Source organism: Condylura cristata, unplaced genomic scaffold (assembly GCF_000260355.1).
Source record: "Condylura cristata isolate star-nosed mole 26May11 unplaced genomic scaffold, ConCri1.0 scaffold00017, whole genome shotgun sequence".
Lineage (NCBI taxonomy): Eukaryota > Metazoa > Chordata > Mammalia > Eulipotyphla > Talpidae > Condylura > Condylura cristata.
In genome coordinates, this window is record NW_004567118.1 from 852,456 (window position 1) to 859,267 (window position 6,812).

A 6,812-nucleotide genomic window follows, 5' to 3' on the forward strand; every position below is an offset into this window, starting at 1 on the left:
AAGGTGTAATTAAAATCTCTAAAAATTAGGTCATTTGAGTCTTTTTAAATTTGTACATCTTCCCTGAAAAACTTATTCTTAATGTAACATGGAAAAACCACACAGTGGTGGTTGAAATGTAACATGTTTTGGTTTCAGGCTGTCTTTTCATATCCTAAAAATTACCACAAGCAGCCTCCCCTTTAAGTTTCAGCAGCAAGTCATGGAGGAGATTCAAGTGTGTATAATAATCAAATCCTGGTAAACAGACTTGTTGAAGCATTGAGTCAGCTATAAGCAACCAACCCAGCCCAAACACAGAAGGTAAAGAGCAAGACTTAATATTCCTTGCCTGGCAACTCGATCCATAAGCCTCTTCAAAGAAGTGACTGGGAAAGGTGTGGATGAGAGTTCAAAAAAGCATGTAAATTTCAGAAGTTATTGCAAAATGATCTAAAGTTCTCATCAGCTGGCAGGCAGTGCCAAGATTGGGTCCTGGAGCTAAGCCCACAGAGGGTGTGTTCTGTGTGGACAGCGTGGCATTAAGATGCAAGAGATAGCACCTGCGATCGGCAAGCGGCCCAGGAAGGAAAGACAGAATCTTCAAGGAGGACTTGGGCTTGCAATCTTCCCAGCATGCAGTCTCCACCCAGCTGACTCTGTCTCACTATTTGGGAAGTATAAGATTAATGGTAAGATAATATTTTGCCTTCTAGAAAGTTCTTTGTGGACCTAGAAGAAACGATGACACCATAACACCTATGAGTTGACTGATTAGCACCATTTTTGGTACCTCATCCTTGAGCTCTCCCCTTCTTCATCAGAAAATACTGCTTTGAAAGAGAGCTGCTCATTATAGTGTCCCTTCTCTTTCTATTGGATCTTTTTATCAACTTCCTCTTACTTTCTGATGCTTATTAGTATTTATGCTCAAGGAGAAACTAAATGTTCAAGCACGGCTATAAACTGGATTCTCTTTAATCAAAGAATATGATTAATCATAGAAAAGATTACAAGCGCCTGGGTAAGTCTGAATAAGAACCATTTAAATATTTGGCAATCTTAGAGGTCAAAAGAAAGGAAGCCTGGGTGATGGGCGAGACGGGCACTAGGTTTCTGGAGACGTGAGCAAGCGGCTCGGTGCGACAGGAAGCTCTGTGTCCATTCTGTGTCCAGTTCCTTGCCCAGAGGAGACAGCCACTTTTGAGGTTTAACTTTTTCAAGGGCTGGCCAAAATGAAGCCAGGGAAGCCTAGGAGCCACGCTCAGCTAGGGCGGAGCGCGGACGGAGCACCGAGGCGGGCCGCTTGATTTCACGTGATTGTTTTCTCAGCAGTGAGATGTTCCCAGTACGGTGAATGAGGAGAAAGAAGCCATTTTAGCTGAGCCAGATAAAGTGAAGGTGACATTTTATGGGACGGTCTGAAGACCAAAGGATTTTCTGTTGTCATAAAACTGCGTTACAGCAGCTCGTTGTTGAGAAGGCGTGACGTGAGCTCTAGAGACCTTTTGAAGCGGCAGCCTGAGAGGAGTGTGCCCTTTCCCGAGCGTCCCTCCGGCCGGTGCTTTCTTCCCAAACCAATCTAGAACTTGGAGTGTGCCAGACTGGCCAGGGCACCCCCTTCTGCCTTCCCAGCCAACCCAGCTCCCCCTTCAGCTTAGCTCTTAAGAGTTGTGACTAGCAGGGGAGAACCATTTCCGGTCAAATTTCATTTTCCAGAGCGCAAACCCCACTAACAAGGGCAGCTGGCAGTGCGGGTGAGGCAGGGACTGAGCTGCTGGCCGACTGGGGGTCAGGGAGCTTCGCGCCACTGTGACGCTCAGTCGGAGTGCCAGGACCTATGCGATGAATACCCATCCAAGTTGTTTCATTTCTAAAAGTGGCAACGACACCTACAGTCTCAGGTGACCTAGCTTTGAGAACAGAGGCCACTGTTCGGGCCACTACCTTCGAGTGAAAGCCGAGGCCACCACCTTCAGAACCTACCATTCTTGACCTCCTAAGAATTCACCTAGAAACCCCACACACTGTACAAGGTATCCACTGGAAGTTTGTTTACCTTTGCTTTAATGACTTAACAGAAAAAAACTGCATGATGAAATAGATTTTCTCCAAATATATATATATTTATATAATATATAATCTTAGTTAACTCAAAGGTATATACATTGTATAATAAATAATATTTATAAAAAGAGACTTTTTGAATATAAAATCAAAAAGATCAACAACTTCTACAACTTTTTACAAAACTTTGGATACAGCAGGTTGGTAGGAAATTTCTGTTGGATACTATTACCTGACTACAGCAATAATTACAATGCACTCAACGTACTATTATTAAATAATTACTTGTCAGCTACTTGAATACGCCCCAGAAACATGACTTTAGCACGTTTAATATAGAATACATAGATATGAAAAGACTGTTTGAAAAATTTGTATCCGTTTTGCTGAAATAATTCTCACATAAAGCAAGCATTATGCGGTTGACAGGATGGAAAACTTCTCAGTCTATGGTGAGGCAGGGAGGGGCGGCTGGCCTCCAGACCCTCGTCTTGGCAAGCCAGGCAGAAGATCGCTTGACCTGGTGTGTCTTAGGCCAGGGAGAGACAAGCAGAGACCTCTGTCCTGTTGTGCCCCTGGCCGGTCTCTTCTTTCTGATGATTCTCCTGAAGCCAGAGCTGTTGGGTGATCAATACTGTCAGGTCCGTTTGCTTCCATTTCACCGGCTTCATCTAGGACCCTCTAGAGAACCGGTGAGGCGTGAGGAGAACAGCTCTGAGAGTTCCCCCAGGGAGCAGAGACGCGCTTGCCTGCCTTTCGGGGCCTAGTCCTGGCGCTGGCACCTGCTTGGGCGATGCCCTCTCAGCATCCAGGGAGGCCGGGAGGTCTGTGTTAAACATCTCTCACAGAGCAGAGAAAAAGGATGCAGGAAGGGTGTCCTTACAGGAGAGGAAAGGGAGCGTCATGTTTGGCCTCCCTCCAGCAGTCCATAAGATTCAGGACCAGGTCGTGCTCACTGACTAAGGTCACCTGGGGCCACCCTGCTCTACCTGGAGCTATCTTTGTGAAGAATCTGCAGGTAGCAGGGCTGGGGGGGAATAAAAGTTCCCTTCCGAAGATAGCACTTCTTTCTTCAGGCAGCCCCTGGGGCCAGGGAAGGCTCACACCCTGCCCCCCATACCTAACCTATTTACAACAGCCACTACCAGAAAATTCGCCAAGTTAATGGCGGGCAATGCAGCATGCCAGAGGAAGGTTTTGCGAGCCAACTGCAGGTCACAAGAGCCTCTCGTGTTAGGACAGGGTCACAGAGAAAACGAGACTGAGAAGAACACTCGGCTGCTCTTCAGACAGCTTCCCGGGTCCCCTAGAACTCAGTCCTGCTGCTCGGACACTCGCTTCGGGCCTCCCTGCCACTCCATCCTAACTAGACCTATGGCTTTTCTCAGAACGTGAAGCGGATCAGGCTCGCGTGGAGTGGACAGACGAGGAGACGGCAGGGCCTGTCCCACTTCCTCACTCCCACCACACGGCATCCTGGAGCGTCCCCAGAAGAGGCGGCTTGCAACCAGAACCTGCCAGCCTGACTCTTCCCACCGGGCAGAGAGCTCACATCAGCCCAGCCTGCTCTGCTGGAGCAGATTTTTTTCCACTTTTATTTTCTTTAACATGTGCAAAGATAAGCCTCGGGTCTGTTCCTACCAGACCCTAGAGAACTAAAAAGAGAGCCCCTTCTTTATACACCACACACCATCCAGAGTAGGGTGAGAAACGGAAGATGAGAGAGAGGGCGGGAGCCTGCCGGTCAGCGGGCGCTTGGGTCCAGGTCATTTACCACACGTGCATCTGGCAACAGTCCGGTTCCTGGCTGTCGGCTGCCGAGGGCCGAGCCCGGCTCTGGGTCCTGCTTCCTGCAGGGCTTCGGTGAGTCTGCCTGGCCACACACTTCACCTGTTCCCAGAGCCCTTGGAGAAAACAAAGGGGAATAATTAGAACCCCGATTCCTTGCCCTGAGGGGCCATCCATCAGGTGCAGAGGTCAGAGGTTGCCACAGGTGACCCCAACACTCCTTGTACTTGAAGGTAATGGGGAGCCAGTGGCTCCCCGCGCTCCCCTGGGCGCTGGGGTCCGCCACAAGGCAGCCAGGCCGTGAACAGGAACGTTCTGGCTTCAGTGTCTGCAGACGGATCCGGACTCCACTCTCCCACCTAGCCGGGGACTCAGGCAAGGGCGTCCGCCCTTGCATGGGACACTGCCCGCCAGACGCCCGGGGCAGCCCAGCCCGGCCAGGGCCCAGGCCCGGCCCTGCAGTGTTGCTTCGAGCAGGGAAGTTGGTGACGAGCTGTCGGGACAGGAGGTCGCTCTCTTTAATCCACCATAACTCCTTCCCGGGAGCCCCACGGCGCCCCAGTATTTACACCTCCTGGGGAGCCGAGGCCTACAGCCCTCTCACAGCTACCTCTCGCCGTGCTGCGGGGCTGGTGTGAGTCTGCACAGAGCAGAAACGAGGCTCAGCACAATTACAGGGCTGTGTCCCGGGCCAGGTTAGGGCCAGGTCCAGCACGGGGTGGGCAAGCTCTCAAACGCTGCCATCTTGCCAGCAGAGGGTCAGTGTGGGTGGAAGGATGAGAGGGCTGACCAGGTGTCAGCCTGTGTGTCCAGACCAAGCAGCACATGGAGGGGGGCAGCTCCCACAGCCCAGTTCCACTCGGCCTGGAGCGCGGCTGCCTCCCCTCGGCCCCTGGGTCCACGCCTCCCGTCCTCGCGAGCTCCTGCGGGACACGGCGCCTGTGCCCGGGGAAACCGGGGCTCAGAGAGGCCAAGAGCCTGCCCCAGACCCCCCAGCCCTGTGAGTGTTTATCCAAGGACACCAGGTTGGGAGAGAACCCAGCCAGCCTTCCCTGCCCTGAGTTCAAAGTGGAGGCAGCGTGACGCTGGCCCAGACAGAGACATCAGCCTCCTGGGTCAGGTTTTCTTCAGCCTCCTGGGTCAGTCCCTGGTTTAACAGTGAGAAAAGCAAGCTCCACACTTCATACAGGAGACTGGGGGCACGATCCTCCTGGATGTGGCACCGAGCCGGGTCTGTCACATGTTACATAAGATTGGGGGAAATACAGCCTCAGCAATAAGGAGAGAAGAGGACTGACGAAGAGTTTGTAATTTGGGGGCCTCTCTGGTGGCGCAGGGGTTAAAGTCTCAGCGCCAGGAAGCTAGCCACAGCCACTGTGGCAGGAGTTCAATCCCCAGCCAGGGAGCTGACCCACAGGGCACAGCGGACCTCTCCTGGGCCCTCGTTGCTCCCCTCAGCCGTGTATTTCAGTCCACCTGCCTGTTCTGCTCCCCGCTCTGTCTCTGGAAGGCATCAGTGCTGAAACTGACCTGGGGTCACAGGTGGATTTGCCAGATACCCAGGGCACCCAGCACTTCCTTCCCTCTGGGCCAGTGGCTTATCCAACTGCCCACCCAGAGGCCTGGGACTGGACTCTGCCGCTGCCTGCTAGAATCACCCAGGGGCCCGGGGAGGAAACCACCTCTTCCTGGAGGCGGAGACCAGGGTTCGGCGTCCCGGGCTGGGCCGATGGCTCCTCAGGCCCTGTCCAGGGTTCCCACTCTGAAGCTGGTCCCGCAGGGCATGGCCAGAGCTGTGTCCTGCTGCAGTGCGGGCCCTGTGCTGCGTCTCCCCCCGTGCGGCGGAGAGATGCGGCCAGAGCCCTTCCCAGCGCTCCCGCCACCAGGACGGCCGCAGGTCCTGTGGCTCCGCCTTTTCACCGCCGTTTTGAAAAGTGCTAAATGAAACTGCCCAGTGCCCAGTGAGGAGACCGTCTAGTGGGTGACCCCGCGTCACGGCTCCCTGGACGAAGTCAGCAGAGACTGCTTGGCGCCGTCAGCCCCGGCAGTGTCCGGGTGAGGAAGCCGGGCCTCCCAGGCGGCTGGCCGGTGAGGGAGGGGCTGGGCCATCTCTGACCTCCCTCTTCTCGCCACAATGCCTGCAGGCAGACCCCGAAGGCATCACGGGGGGGGGGCGTGCCCTGGGGGGCGAGGTGACACCCTCCAGCATGTGCCACCTTCCTCCCCCCCCATACCTCAGAGAGGCCCTGTGCTGCCCCAGCCAGCAATGACCAGCCAGGCACGTCCTAGCGTGGCCCAAGTTCTTGCACTCATTCCTGACAGCACCCCAGGGGGGTGGGGGGGCAGGTGTGGGTCCCATGGTTGGTGATCGGGGAGGAGAGAGCTGGCCAGGCTCAAGCCTGCATAGACCAGGCACCCTCCCGGGGCAGGCACGGGCAGCCAGGCCCCAAGCCTTCCACCTTCAAGACTCCAGGACCGCCTCACTTCAACCTTGACCTGTCCCGAGGGCCTGTGGCTACAGGGCCAGTCACAGTGTCTCCCACGCAGGCCATCTCTGGGAAGCTTGGGAACAGAACCCAGCGGCCTTTGATGCCTTGATTACTCACCGCCAGCACTCTGAACTCGGGTCCCTCCTCCTCCCCATCTCCATCCATAAACTGGGTGAGAGCGCGCCCCACTCCACCCAAGCTTCAGATCTGGCAGGATATGGGCTTATACACCGCTTCCCCCCACCCACCTCCTTGAGGTGGTAGGATTTATGCCTGTGCAAAAACTTGCCCTCTGAGTTCAAGGTGGAGGCAAAATGACTCTGCCCCGGGGTAGAAGAGACTTTCCACCCTCCTGTTTCAAGTATTCAAACCCTCTGGTTTTACAGGGAAAAGGCTGAGGCCCAGAAAAATAAAAGAACAGGAAGTGGAGGCAGAGTCGGGCCCAGACTCGGGGGTCCCGGCCTCCAGCCTTACAGCAGCCGCCCCTCT

At 54.5% G+C, this 6,812-nt stretch overlaps 1 protein-coding gene across 1 annotated transcript in view; it reads right to left on the reverse strand.

Moving 5' to 3' along the window:
* Positions 1-2,216: 2,216 nt before the first annotated feature.
* Positions 2,217-6,812, reverse strand: part of WNT3 (wingless-type MMTV integration site family, member 3) — a 41,748-nt gene continuing 37,152 nt past the window's right edge. The window contains exon 5 of the mRNA XM_004684066.2: positions 2,217-3,950. The gene's annotated coding sequence lies outside the window, so the exon portion shown is untranslated. The remainder of the gene's footprint in view (positions 3,951-6,812) is intronic.